Below are 14590 nucleotides of genomic sequence, written 5' to 3'. Positions count from 1 at the left end.
GGCCATGAGAAGGCCCTTCCACTTGCCGAACATGTCAGTCATCCATTTCTCCATGGGGTTGTCGACCCCAGAGTCCTCTGCCATCTGGACGGAAAGAGCTCGAAGGCCGGCCAGGGCCCTTGTCACTGACCCGTCAGGGGCCGTGTTGTTGGGAATGAAGGTGCAGCACTGAGCCCCAAACATCGAACAGACCCCCCCTTTCTCGGCTAACAACATGTCCAGGGCTAGACGGTTTTGATACGCCATTAGAGAGGTGGCGGCCAGTTGTGAGGCCATCCCTTCTACCGCGTCGCGAGTCAGGTTGGATAGGCGCTGGACGTTGTAGTGAATGTAATTAATGCGATCTACGTTTTTGTTGGGGGTGATTGGAATTATGGCAGAGATAAGGGGTATGTTCTCGAAACCCGCGGCTATCTGGTCTGCTAACTTAAACTGGTTTGGAATGCCCCGGGGAATGCCTATGCTATCCATGTACGTGGGGGTGTTCTTGGTTAGGTCAAAGTGGTCGGTCAGAGCGGTGTCGCGGCGGTGTCGAGAGGTAGTTTGGTTATCGGGCCCGGGCGAACCCCGGTTCAGCGTTGAGGCACAACCAGCCCAGCGCTCTGGTTCGTTGCTCGTCCGACATGGTGGGCGTGTTCGCCGCTTCTTCTTACAGCAGCCTGGTATGGGGGTGGTCGGGGTTGTGGACGCCCGTGCACTGAAGGCCGGGTGCGGGTGGTTTGTCTTCTTAGCTTTTTTAGTAACTGGGATAATTCTTCTAGCAGGGGGTGATCGAGAGTCGGGGTTGGATTGGTATTGATGCTGTCCAGTAGGGGGCGGTGTAGTTGGGGAAGGGCAGGGTTGTTGTTGTCCAGCAGGGGGCAGTGGAGTTGGGAAAGGGTAGGGTTGGAGTTGTCCAGCAGGGGGCGGTGTAGTTGGGGAAGGGCAGGGTTGGAGTGGTCCAGCAGGGGGCGGTGTAGTTGGGGAAGGGCAGGGTTGGAGTGGTCCAGCAGGGGGCGGTGTAGTTGGGGAAGGGTAGGGTTGGAGTGGTCCAGCAGGGGGCGGTGTAGTTGGGGAAGGGCAGGGTTGGAGTGGTCCAGCAGGGGGCGGTGTAGTTGGGGAACGGTAGGGTTGGAGTTGTCCAGCAGGGGGCGGTGTAGTTGGGGAATGGTAGGGTTGGAGTTGTCCAGCAGGGGGCGGTGTAGTTGGGGAAGGGTAGGGTTGGAGTGGTCCAGCAGGGGGCGGTGTAGTTGGGGAAGGGTAGGGTTGGAGTGGTCCAGCAGGGGGCGGTGTAGTTGGGGAAGGGTAGGTTTGGAGTGGTCCAGCAGGGGGCGGTGTAGTTGGGAAAGGGTAGGGTTGGAGTTGTCCAGCAGGGGGCGGTGTAGTTGGGGAAGGGTAGGGTTGGAGTGGTCCAGCAGGGGGCGGTGTAGTTGGGGAAGGGTAGGGTTGGAGTGGTCCAGTAGAGGGCGGTGTAGTTGGGGAAGGGTAGGGTTGGAGTTGTCCAGCAGGGGGCGGTGTAGTTGGGGAAGGGCAGGGTTGGAGTGGTCCAGCAGGGGGCGGTGTAGGTGGGGAAGGGTAGGGTTGGAGTTGTCCAGCAGGGGGCGGTGTAGTTGGGGAAGGGTAGGGTTGGAGTTGTCCAGCAGGGGGCGGTGTAGTTGGGGAAGGGCAGGGTTGGAGTGGTCCAGCAGGGGGCGGTGTAGTTGGGGAAGGGTAGGGTTGGAGTGGTCCAGCAGGGGGCGGTGTAGTTGGGGAAGGGTAGGGTTGGAGGGGTCCAGCAGGGGGCGGTGTAGTTGGGGAAGGGTAGGGTTGGAGTGGTCCAGCAGGGGGCGGTGTAGTTGGGGAAGGGCAGGGTTGGAGTGGTCCAGTAGAGGGCGGTGGGGGAGTTGTGGCTTGGGACTAAGTGAGAGAACTTTTTCAAAAAATGGCGGCCGTGATGCTATAACTCTGTGGGGCCTGTCTAACACAAGAGAGCGGATGAGAGACTAGGGGGTAACTCTTGTCACTCTTGGAGGAAGAGAACGAGAAAAAAGGAGGAAAAAACAGGGGGGGGGGGGGGGGGGGGGGGCAAAAAACAACAACAGGGCCTAGAGACGTTATTCAATACATCCAGATATTCCTCATAGCCTTAAGTCGTTATCCATCCTTATTGATTAATCTGCTTCAACAGACTAAACCGTCAACCAACGCGGCAAAGAGATATTGTTTAGTATCGTTAGTTTATCTATCGCGACAGGTCCAGCAGTAATTCAAAGAAACACAGTAAAAGAGATATTATTTATCATTGTCAATTTATCTATTTCCGCAGGTCAAGCCATAGACCAAAGCAATACGGCAGAGAGACATTATTCATTATTATCGATTTATCTATTCCTACCTTTACCCGTTTCAACGGGCAAAGATAGAGCGGACCACGCATACACACCCACTGATTCACTCACAGGTTCTCTCTTTCCCTCTATCAAGCTTTCTCTCATGCAAACGTACATTCACACTGACTTCACACACGGCTCCTCTCATTCTGTCTCTCGCAGACGCACACAGAAACAAATCAACGGACCTCTCATTCTGTCTCCCGCAGACGCACACACAGAAACATCACCTCTTGCGTACACGCGCACAGAGACGCACACAGTCTTTCTCACTCTGTCTCCTCTAAACGCACACACAAAAACATCGCCTCTTGCGTACCCGCGCACACTCAGAGTCGCTCACAGCCTTTCTCTCTCTCTCACGCGCATACACACACTGTCTCTCTGTTTCTCTCTTTCACCCGCACACACACACTGTCTCTCTGGTCGTGAAGGTGGGGGTGAGAGGTCTCTGCTATCCCTAGTCTGCGTCAGTTCAGGTGTCTGTCCGTCAGTCCCCGCATATGTAATGAATATATGGCCAAGAAATCGTTGTGCTTCTTCGGGCACCTCAGATTCACTTATCAAGGGCGGCGAGCCTTAGGCCTCGAGGGTGTTCTTTCACCACGCAACGAGCCTAGTTTATCTTATTGTCATTTACCTTTTTCCTCTGGGTGCCACTCATGCCCCAGGCATACCGTTTCCTCTGCAAAGGGACTCTAACCTTCTTACCACATAGAATTATTTAATACACCAACAAAGAAGGGGACTCTAACCCTCTTAAGACACCGGTGGGGACCCTAACCCTCTTTAAAACGCCGGTGGGGATAACAACCCTCTTTAAAACGCCGGTGGGGATCACAACCCTCTTTAAAACGCCGGTGGGGATAACAAACCCTCTTTAAAACGCCGGTGGGGATCCTAACCCTCTTTAAAACGCCGGTGGGGATAACAAACCCTCTTTAAAACACCGGTGGGGATCCTAACCCTCTTTAAAACGCCGGTGGGGATAACAAACCCTCTTTAAAACGCCGGTGGGGATCCTAACCCTCTTTAAAACGCCGGTGGGGATAACAAACCCTCTTTAAAACGCCGATGGGGATCCTAACCCCCTTTAAAACGCCGGTGGGGATAACAAACCCTCTTTAAAACGCCGGTGAATTTATTACACATCCATTACTTGGCCATCGGTAGTCTTGTATCACTATGCCCGATTCTTATAGGCCCTATGGTCTCGTGGGTATTCCTTCACCATGCAACGAGCCGATATTCGATGTGTCACGCGTTCAGGGTCAATCGGGTTTATGAGGAAATGCTGGGATGCAGTCCTATTCGTCCCCACGAGATATCCCGTAGCGAACCGCTCTCACAGTCTCACCTCCTAATGTGGTTCCTATATAACTATGCAGAGTTTGGATTTTATCAACAGGTTCTGCCTACCTTTTGTTGGGCGTGCACGAGGTGAGACTGCAGGAACCGGTCCGGTGCTCCGGGGGGTCCCGAGGTCGTGCCGCTCTCCGTCTCGCGTTTCCCAGTTGCGGTTCAATTCAGAAAAAAAAATATCATGTCGGGGTCACCAAATTGAGGGGAAAAACGGAGTCTAGTTACTGGACCAGATGAAATGAGACGGAGAGGTAATAAAGTCTGTCGGCACGAGGACCTTGGATTTATTAAGTAAAGTGGCAACGGTTATACAGAGTCATAAAGCGTGAGAGATCGAATATGTCTAAGTCCCTAATCAGCGCTGATGGTTCGTCCAGAGCTTCGCCTCCATGGAAGGTCTGCTTCAGAAGAAGATCAAGAGTTCCAGAGTGATACAGTCTTATGCTGTATACTCCTCTCGATGAGGTGTGTGCGTTTGAGGTGTGTGTGGTTCTGTGTGTTTTTGCTTGACCTTGGCTCCCAGGCCCTGGTATATGCATGTGTCCTCCTAACGGGGGAGAGCTTCGAAGTGTCTCCTGTGTGATAAATTAATGTGGCTCTCCCGTTCTTGAGGATGACTGGTGCATTGTCTGAGTGTCTACCATTTGCCTGCTTGGGAAATGGGGCCTTGGCTCTGGCCTTGACCTGACTATATTATCATGTTTGTGTTATGTGTTAAAAGTTGACTATATTGTAATGTGACTGCCATGTGATGTGCTCATCAGGCTAGGGTAGGAGTTAGCAATATTTGTAATGTACATGTGATGTACTCAGCAGGTTATTTTTCCCAACACCCACCTCTTTTTCAGTCATCATTGCGTATACCCACTTCTAAATCCCCCCAGATGCGCACCATTCAGTAGTATCTGCAAGCCAAATTGTCCACTTTTTTGCGTTCACACCAAACGCGAAGGGGCGACAAGATCCCATACAAGTGAACGTAGAGACGCGTATCGGGCGAATAATGTGTTTCTCGCGAGAGAAAACCGGCGACAAGTTTTGATTTGTCGCGCCACACTTTCGCCGTGCACAGGAGAGCGCGTTCACGAGGATTTGTGCAGCGACAAATTCGCTCGAGTTGAAATATTTAAACTTTGATGCGAATTTCGCGTGATGACAGCCAATCAGCGTTCAACAGCGTGGCCACTGAGTGACATATGTAACGTAACAGCCAATCAGCGTTCAACCGTCAAACTCAGTGCAATGCAGTCCGGGGTGAACTGCAGCATGGATGAGAAAGTGATTGTTGCCGTTTGCGACTACCGGAGCTCTATATATAATAGTATATAATATAATATAATTGTATATATAATATCACGGCCAAAAGCTCTGTGTGCCATGACCCACGCTACTCTGCCCCTTATTGGCTAATGTTCGCTGTTACTGATTCGATTGTTGAATAATTTGAATGATGATGTTCAATCATCATATGATATTTATATATATTGATATTATATATATATCTAACGAGATGATTGATGTGGAAGAGAATTGTGTTTTTTTTAATCTAAGGTGAATTATGAACAAGGATTCATTGTCAAATTCAGATCTGAAGTATTTTATTTAAATAAATGTTCAAAAAATTACTGAACACCATGTTCGCCTCATCTATATTTTACATTCATGCAGGCTGCCTGTGTGACCAGTAATACCTACAAACTGCTCCTGATCAAGTCAATTTTATAATAGTGGCCCACTCTGGCCCATGCTATGTGTTGCAAATCAGCTGTTCAAAGACACAGTTTACAAAATAAATTACTGACTTGCCAAGTGAGAGAACAGGTGTCATTCCAGGAATAAGGAATAGTTCACTCAAAATGCATAGTGGTCTGTCACCAGTCTGTGGGCCAGTATTGGTTTAGTAATTTCATAATCCTTCCTCCCTGAGATCAAGCAGCAGAAATTATGTGACAATGAGCAAATACTACTGAAGGATTTTTGGGTAAACTAAATAGATTAGTCTCACATGTCACTGTTTCTAAAACAGGGCGTTTTTCTGGGCTGCGTTAAAAAAAAGGGTGGTAACACTTTATATTAAGGTACACCTATTCACCATTAATTAGTTGCTTATTAGCATGCAAATTAGTAACATATTGGCTCTTAATTAGTCATTATTAAGTACTTATTAATGCCTTATTCTGCATGGCCTTATTATACAAGCAGTAAGCCATTAACTAAGAGTTTTCCCTCAATAACCTCAGAATTATTGCTTATTAGCAGTAAGTAAGGAAGTTGTTGCATATGAATTATGATCTTAATATGCTTTGCTTAGTATGGACTTTATAAGGTGGTAGTACCACAAGAATAGTTATTCTCCCTTAATAACACTTAATGAATATGGTCTGTTCTTACATAAAAAATACACAAAACTACAAGTGTTAATAGTGTCCAAATAACTCTAAATTAAGTCTTTGTTACTTAGAATATGTTCCCCATACTAAAGTGACATCTTGATCATTACTAATTCACTAGTAATTGAACACTTATTAACCAACACATGTTCCCTAATCTAAAGTTGCCTCCTTTTTACACTTAGTTAATATATTATAGCACATAACTACTGCAATGAACAAGCGATGGGTTACACCTTTGAAAAAAATGGATCTATCTATAGGTTCCCCCTCATTCAGTGGTAGAATAACAAAGACAGCACAAGTACAAATACCTCATTTATTAAACCACTGGTTCAGGTTTTCCCAAGGCTGACAACAAATACTGCCTGAAAATTCAAACACTGACAAGTATCAATGTTTATAAACATGTCATACAATATGGTATCAAATGTATAAGCAGGTCATACTGTATGATAATACAGGTACTCTATTGTTGAACATCTGTGTGATCCTTTAACCAAAATCTGCCTGCTTAAAAAAAACACAATATAAAATACTGCACAATATTAAGTACAAAAATACAATAAATTGCACAATCTAAAAAATATAAAACCTGCACAGCTCAACATGAACTTGCTCTTCATCAGCTAAACTACACTTGTCAAAGCTTAGAACAAATGTACTGAACTGTACAAACATTGCACTTTCACAGCCTAAACTTGCTCTATAATTACTGCATCAGGTTGATTTATTTCCCCTGTGCACTAACAAGGATATAACTAAATCTGCACAGGTTAATATTTCACGTTTCCAATACAATACAACCGATCTTTAACTGAACAAAGCAGATCACTTAAGTCTTTAATATTTCATCAACAAGGGGAGGAGTTGGCCTTTGGCCTTCATGTCCTCTATAATGCTCTTCTTCTCAGGGGTAATGTGGGTTGCACACCTCTTAGCAAAGGACTGCAGGGTCTCAGTTGCAGGATCATACTTCAGGGTCTTGAAGGTTTCAGGATCCACAATGCTGAGCTCTGCAATTGCAGCAGTCATCTTGATGGTTCCCCGGTCCACGCCATTGATTCTGAAGGCTTCAGTCATGGTGCGGACTTTGCTTAAGCTTTTCAAGACTTTTTTATATCTGCTGATAACCTCAGCTGGTCCTTTTGCTGAAAAATATATAAAACAAAAACAAAAGAACACGAGAAATGAGCACAAACAACGGCTTAAGGTCAGCTGAAATTGCTCAAACCGGTCACTTCTCTTTTGATAAAAGTATGAAGCATATTCTAGGAATGGGACAATCTGCTCATCTACTGATATGATTACATGCACAATATGTGGTTCAGAATTCAATACAAAAATGATACTCTAAGATCTGTTTAGTTGGTATGTCTTACGGTTCAGAATTATGTTTACTTCTGAGAGACAAATCTTTCTAGCAATACATTTGATGTTGAATAATAATTAGTGTGAATGCTGCAAAATAAAATGGAGCTTTATTCTTGATGAAAGCCACATTTTTTACTTTAGACATTTAATTTTTATTTATCATCAAATTCCTAGTATATTCAGACTGAAGATCTGTATTTTTGCCTCATAATTACTTCAGAACATATATTTTTAACAGCTCTTCCAATGCTTTTATCAATAATTACTTTTCATGACCACTTGTTGCTAACAGGGCAGGTGGTTCAAGTTATGCCATTCTTACCTCTCACATGAGCTTTTCCAAGCACAGCCACAGTTGCAGATGCAGGTGGCTGTGTCCAACGTTTCTTCCGTCTTTGGATGACAACATTACTGCCCGAGGACTCACTGATGTTTGGAGAAGATGGGGGAATGACGTCATCTTCATCCATGTTACCATCGTCATCCTCGTCGTCGTCCTCCAAAGTAAATACTTTTGGTTGAGCTTTGATCAAATAGGAGGATAGATGAGACAAAGATCAGATTGTTATGAAGACATATCACACCTTTCATCACAATTACATTACATTTTGCAGATACAAGTTGCTCCCAAATCACTGACATGATTTCTTCTTTCCCATGATTTGCTCACGCAAGAAATTGCGCTCTTGCTCAAGATCCTTTATTATTTTTTCTTGCCATTGGATCCTTGCTTCTAGGAACTCCACTTTGGAGATTGATCCTTAAAAACAAAAATGAGAGCAGGATACAAAAAATATTATGATTTGACAGTATTGAGTGAGTGAGTGAGAGAGAAAGAGAGAATGACATGCATGTAACAAAGGTAGTGGACCAGATATGGTGTGTGCGGCTGCCTCAACTTGATTTGTAAGCACATGTATACTGACAAAATCTGCCAACAACTTTAATCTCAGGCAGGAAAAATCCCTAGCAAAAAATGAAACTCTGCTAAGATACACTGCTAGAAAATGAGAAATCATTACCTGATCCAATGCTGCTTATGCTGCTGCGACTTGGAGCAGAGCTTCCTTCAACTTCAGGACCTACAGTATGGCATAGGTACAACAAAATCAACATATGAATAGAGGACTTTCAATGTTTAAACACATTTGGACAAGCTAATTATTTAGGTATTAAAGTTACTTGAAAGTTGACAAAGAAAAATTTACCATCCAAATCATTTTTGGTCACCTCTGTCATCGAGTCATTTTTAGGGACTTTTAGGGACATTTGCTTCTTGGCCTTAGGCTGTAAAAATATAAGTAAATTCATGTCACTATAACCGGCAGAATGTAACTTAAATAATCTACACAAGATTCAAAAGCTCTTCTTGTTCGAATGACTTCATAGTGCATAATTTATTTTTCATTACAAAATATGGTTCATACTAAAGCATTACATATGCACCTACATTCACATTTTATGTTAATGTTACAGTTTCTTTCCTACTATTCACCCAGCTCACGTGCACACTCACGCACTCAGCTAGCTTAACGTTACATTAGCTAATTAGCCTACACACTGCAGATAAATAGGAGGGTTTACTACTCTTTAACTATGTAAACGGCCCGAGGACGGGCGTTATGATGTGCTTACAAAACTCAGGGGGAGTTTCAATTAACAGGCTAGCGCTTAACTTACCATTTTTGTTACATGAATTTCCCTCTTCACTCTCCAAACTGTGAACGAAACGGCAAATACCCACCTTCTCCGAATCTTTGATGTGACTGGTGGCTCCCTTTGGATGATTGGATGAGGATGTCACATGACAGCATAGTAACAGTCAATGATTGGATGAGAGCAACATATCGGAGGAACACGGCTACGGATTGGTAGATTGTTATGTCAATTACTGTAATGGCACTTCGCGCCATTCTTTGATGCAGGACTGCGAGACTGTTTACGCATTTAGACATCAAAGAAGACGGGTGCGCGGGGCAATATTATGAGCTTTGAATCTAATATTATTCCATAGGTATAGGTTTAACAAATATGTTGTTGGGTTACGAGTTTTTGAGTCGAATACATTTTAGACGGTGCCCCAAGGAAAACTACAAGTTCACCAGATGGTTAATGAAAGAAGGCCTACTTCGAAAATGGATGAAATGCCCCTCTTGCTCTCATGTTATGAAGTTGAAACGGTCCTACGGCAAAAAGGAGGCAGCATGGTGAGTAGAATAACTAGACATGTGCCTTATTTATTAATTCTTTCTTTGTGTGTAAGCATAGGGGAGTGTGCAGCATGCAGCCATCCAATTATATCTGCTAGAATTCAGTGGCAAATCCTATATTTTACGACAATTTTTTTAATACAGAAGTTATGAGTGGTGTACACACAAAATATGCTAAGTCACATCTAGACAGTCACAATACAAATCACACACACAGCTGCAAATTTTAATTTTTAAGTAAGCTACTGTTTATTTGGTAGAGATAGGGGTGTTAATGTTTCCACAAAGTTCTATATGTGTACAAAATCTGAAATGAAAAATGCCTTTTTTACCAATTTTAGATCACATTCCTGGTCATATTGTTCACCTATTTAACAATACATGCCACCAATCAGCTTGACTTTAAACTTGTACATGCACAGGGATTAATTGATTGATATCACCCTTTTCATGCTGCGTGGCACGGAAGCACAAGTGGTGACAAGTAGAGTAGAATAGACACAGCTAAATTTACTCAAATGTCTAACCCAATTTAAGGTGTAACAGTTGTAGATATTACTTGTCAAGTAGGCCCAGAAATGGGACTGTTCTGTTGTGCTTTGAGATTGCATGGGGGGAGGGAATCACAAGGACTACTACCTTGTTCAATCCCAATCTTAGCTGTTTCAACACTCATACATAAACATCTATGTCCCCCTCTCCATCTTCATTTATGTTACATTTTTATTAAGTGAAATCAGCACAGTATCATAGGTTTTTATTTTGTTACATTAACCTTTGGATTTAATCATCAGGACATGCCGAGATTCCTGTCACAAAGGGAAAACGGTGTCGAGGTCCATCCGAAGTGGCTCAATGTTTGAGAATTCTCACATTCGACTGCATACGTGGATGCATTACATCTACAGGTGCGTGGTTTTACATTGTATAATAACAAAAGCCATCAAAGACAAACTCTTAACTCGGACCATAATGTTTTCTTTGAATGTTCTCACTATACTGTTGGTTGGGATGGGTCCTATAAGAGCCAATGCTTACGAGACATGAGTTTATACATTATATGGGAAGAATTCTGAACATTGGTCGAATTTATCAAGTATGTGTAATTGTATAAGTACTGGGTTGCGAAGAGTCCAATGTAGTACAAAGGTCTTGTGGATTTTTAGGTTTTAGGTGGTTCCCGGAAATAGTCTCAAAATAACTTAATTCATTGGCGAGAAAAAAACCCACACAAGTTCAAAAGAACTTAACTTTTCTAAACAGACACTTCACTGTGCTAATTTACTCAGTATCCATTTTTTCGGTTGTTTCTTAAAACTCTTCAAAGATACAGCAGATTTAATTTGTTTTGGGATTTTATTCCATTCCTCCCCTCATACAGGGAATGTTCTTCACCCTACTTTGCTTTTGAGATTTGTTGTTTCCGGTTAAATACACTCTTGTATTCAGGCTATGAGTATCTGCTGTGTCTGCAAATGGGACTGCAAATGAGAAATTATGGTTATAATTATGACAACTTAAGAAATTGGTTTTAACCCCCCACTTCTAAATTGTGTCATTGAAATATTTATCTTGTTGATCTATTACAGATTCGCCAAGGCCTTCGACTGAGACAAATGGACATGCTGCAGGAAGGAATTACTCGGAGTTCTGCAACTCTGAGTAAACTTGCAGACAAGCTGCGGAGAGTTTGCAAATCAGGAATGAAAAGAATGAGAAGAAGAGGCAAGCAGACTGTTGGACAAAGAGCAGAGATTGTTATGATAGATGAAAGCAAATTTGGCCATAAAAGAAAGGTATGAAAGTTACTTAAACACTGAGTATTACTTTGATGCCAAATACATGATTTTGTGTCTAAAAACATGTATTTGATGTTGGTTAAGTCTGAGCTAAACTCAGCTACTGAAAGTAGAGACAATACATACATTTAAAACCTGTTTTTGCCTGAGGTGCTTGGAGGTGTATCTGCTGTATCTCGAGAAGTAACTACTGCATTATGAAATAAGATACATTGTAGTTCATTGATGCAATAGAGGGGAATGTCAGTTTTAAGAAACCACATTATTCCTACACCCCAGAACAGTTCAATATTTGTAAACATGCACCACTACTCCAAAGCTAGAGAGAACTTTTGAATTTTTGACTTATGATTTATTCTCTCCCATTTCCCACCATTATTGCAGAATCATTGTATTGTGAGTGCCATTGTCCTCATTTTGAAATATTTGCTCTTGTGAATTTCAGTACAACAGAGGACGGGCAAGCAACAGGAGTTCCTGGGTGTTCGGAATGCTAGGGATTAAGAATGACAGGAGGAGACCCATTCTTAAGATTGTGCATCACCGTTCAGTCAGGCATCTCTTGCCTCTAATAAAGAAGCATGTTCGTCGTGGAAGCTCTGTCATTTCAGATGGGTGGAGGTCTTACCGCCGTCTTCAGGATGAAGGGTACAATCACCTGACTGTCAACCATCAAGATTTTTTTGTCGACCCTGTTACAGGTGCACATACACAAAACCTGGAGAGATTTTGGGGTATTTGCAAGTCAACTATCTGGAGACAAAGAGGGAACCGCACACAAAAACTGTTGAGGGATCACTTAGATGTAATTGAGTGGACTTATTGGCGTGGAAAACATCACAATAACGGAACACTTGGAATGCTTTTGCATGACATTAGGAAAAAATATCCAGTATGAAACCTGTCTGAAATGTAGATGCAGATATCAAGTTGATATTTATACTACCAGTCAAAAGTTTCGACACACTAAATGTACTGTTACCTCTGAGAAAAATACTATTATCATGGACATGAAGGCCAAAGGCCAACTCCTTCCCTTGTTAAAGTATTAAAATGCAAGTGAGCTTCTTTGTTCAGTTAAAATTCTGTTATATTGTATTGGAAAAGTGAAATATTTGTGCACAGGGGAAATAAATCAACCTGATGCAGTAATTATAGAGCAAGTTTAGGCTGTGAAAGTGCAATGTTTGTACAGTTCAGTACATTTGTTCTAAGCTTTGACAAGTGTAGTTTAGCTGATGAAGAGCAAGTTCATGTTGAGCTGTGCAGGTTTTATATTTTTTAGATTGTGCAATTTATTGTATTTTTGTACTTAATATTGTGCAGTATTTTATATTGTGTTTTTTTTAAGCAGGCAGATTTTGGTTAAAGGATCACACAGATGTTCAACAATAGAGTACCTGTATTATCATACAGTATGACCTGCTTATACATTTGATAACATATTGTATGACATGTTTATAAACATTGATACTTGTCAGTGTTTTCAGGCAGTATTTGTTGTCAGCCTTGGGAAAACCTGAACCAGTGGTTTAATAAATGAGGTATTTGTACTTGTGCTGTCTTTGTTATTCTACCACTGAATGAGAGGGAACCTATAGATAGATCCATTTTTTTCAGAGGTGTAACCCATCGCTTGTTCATTGCAGTAGTTATGTGCTATAATATATTAACTAAGTGTAAAAAGGAGGCAACTTTAGATTAGGGAACATGTGTTGGTTAATAAGTGTTCAATTACTAGTGAATTAGTAATGATCAAGATGTCACTTTAGTATGGGGAACATATTCTAAGTAACAAAGACTTAATTTAGAGTTATTTGGACACTATTAACACTTGAAGTTTTGTGTATTTTTTATGTAAGAACAGACCATATTCATTAAGTGTTATTAAGGGAGAATAACTATTCTTGTTGTACTACCACCTTATAAATTCCATACTAAGCAAAGCATATTAAGATCATAATTCATATGCAACAACTTCCTTACTTACTGCTAATAAGCAATAATTCTGAGGTTATTGAGGGAAAACTCTTAGTTAATGGCTTACTGCTTGTATAATAAGGCCATGCAGAATAAGGCATTAATAAGTACTTAATAATGACTAATTAAGAGCCAATATGTTACTAATTTGCATGCTAATAAGCAACTAATTAATGGTGAATAGGTGTACCTTAATATAAAGTGTTACCAAAAGGGCAAACATTTAGAGTATACCCAGTTCTCCAGGGACCACTACACCACTGATTAGCAGGTATAAGTACTTGGAAGGTGGTAAGGCATACTACAGTGGGGAGCGATCATTATCCTGTAAGGATTATAGTCGGTACCAGGGTTTGTTTTGATAAGGGAAAGAAAATTCCTAGATGGAAATTAGGTAGTGCTATTCGGGATTCTTTCCAAGAGATAAGTGCAAACAGATTTAAAGCTATTCGAGAGGATAACCAGGTGGATGTAAATATATTCAGCGATGAACTAGTTACCGCAATAATTCAGTCCGCTAAAGGAACTATTCCAGAAAGTGCAGGAGCTAGACGCACCAAGAATGTACCCTGGTGGAATAGTGAACGTAGTAAAGCGATAAAAGACAGAAATAAAGCATTTAGGCAACTTAAAAAATTCCATTCACAGGACGCGTTGATTCAATATAAAAGGGCCCTGGCTATAGTAAGGAGAACAATTAAAACTCAAAAGCGCACTTTTTGGAGGATATACAGCAATTCCATTGGAAGCGAAGTACAGTCATCAGATGTTTGGGGCATGATTTGGAGAATGGGGGGGATCAGAAGGAATTATGAGATTCCAGTTTTGAGTAATGGGGATACTAATGGTTGTTGGAAACGTAGAAAAGGCTGAACTCCTAGCTATAACGTTTAAGAAAGTCCATAGTTCAGAGAACCTTTCAGAGGAGGCCCGGCAGTGCAGAATCAGAACTGTAATGAAAAATCCAAGAATTGTGGAGCAGAAATGTCTGGAGATCCCTTAGACCTACACTTCAGTATGTTTGAGTTGAAGAAAGCAATTGTTAGGGCTCGTCAAACCACTCCTGGGAAAGATGGTGTTTGTTATGCTATGTTGGAACACATGACAGAGAACTCTTTTCCGTAGTG

This window comes from Gadus morhua, chromosome 1 (genome assembly GCF_902167405.1).
Source record: "Gadus morhua chromosome 1, gadMor3.0, whole genome shotgun sequence".
NCBI classification, from domain to species: Eukaryota; Metazoa; Chordata; class Actinopteri; order Gadiformes; family Gadidae; genus Gadus; species Gadus morhua.
Note: the sequence above shows the minus strand (reverse complement) of the source record.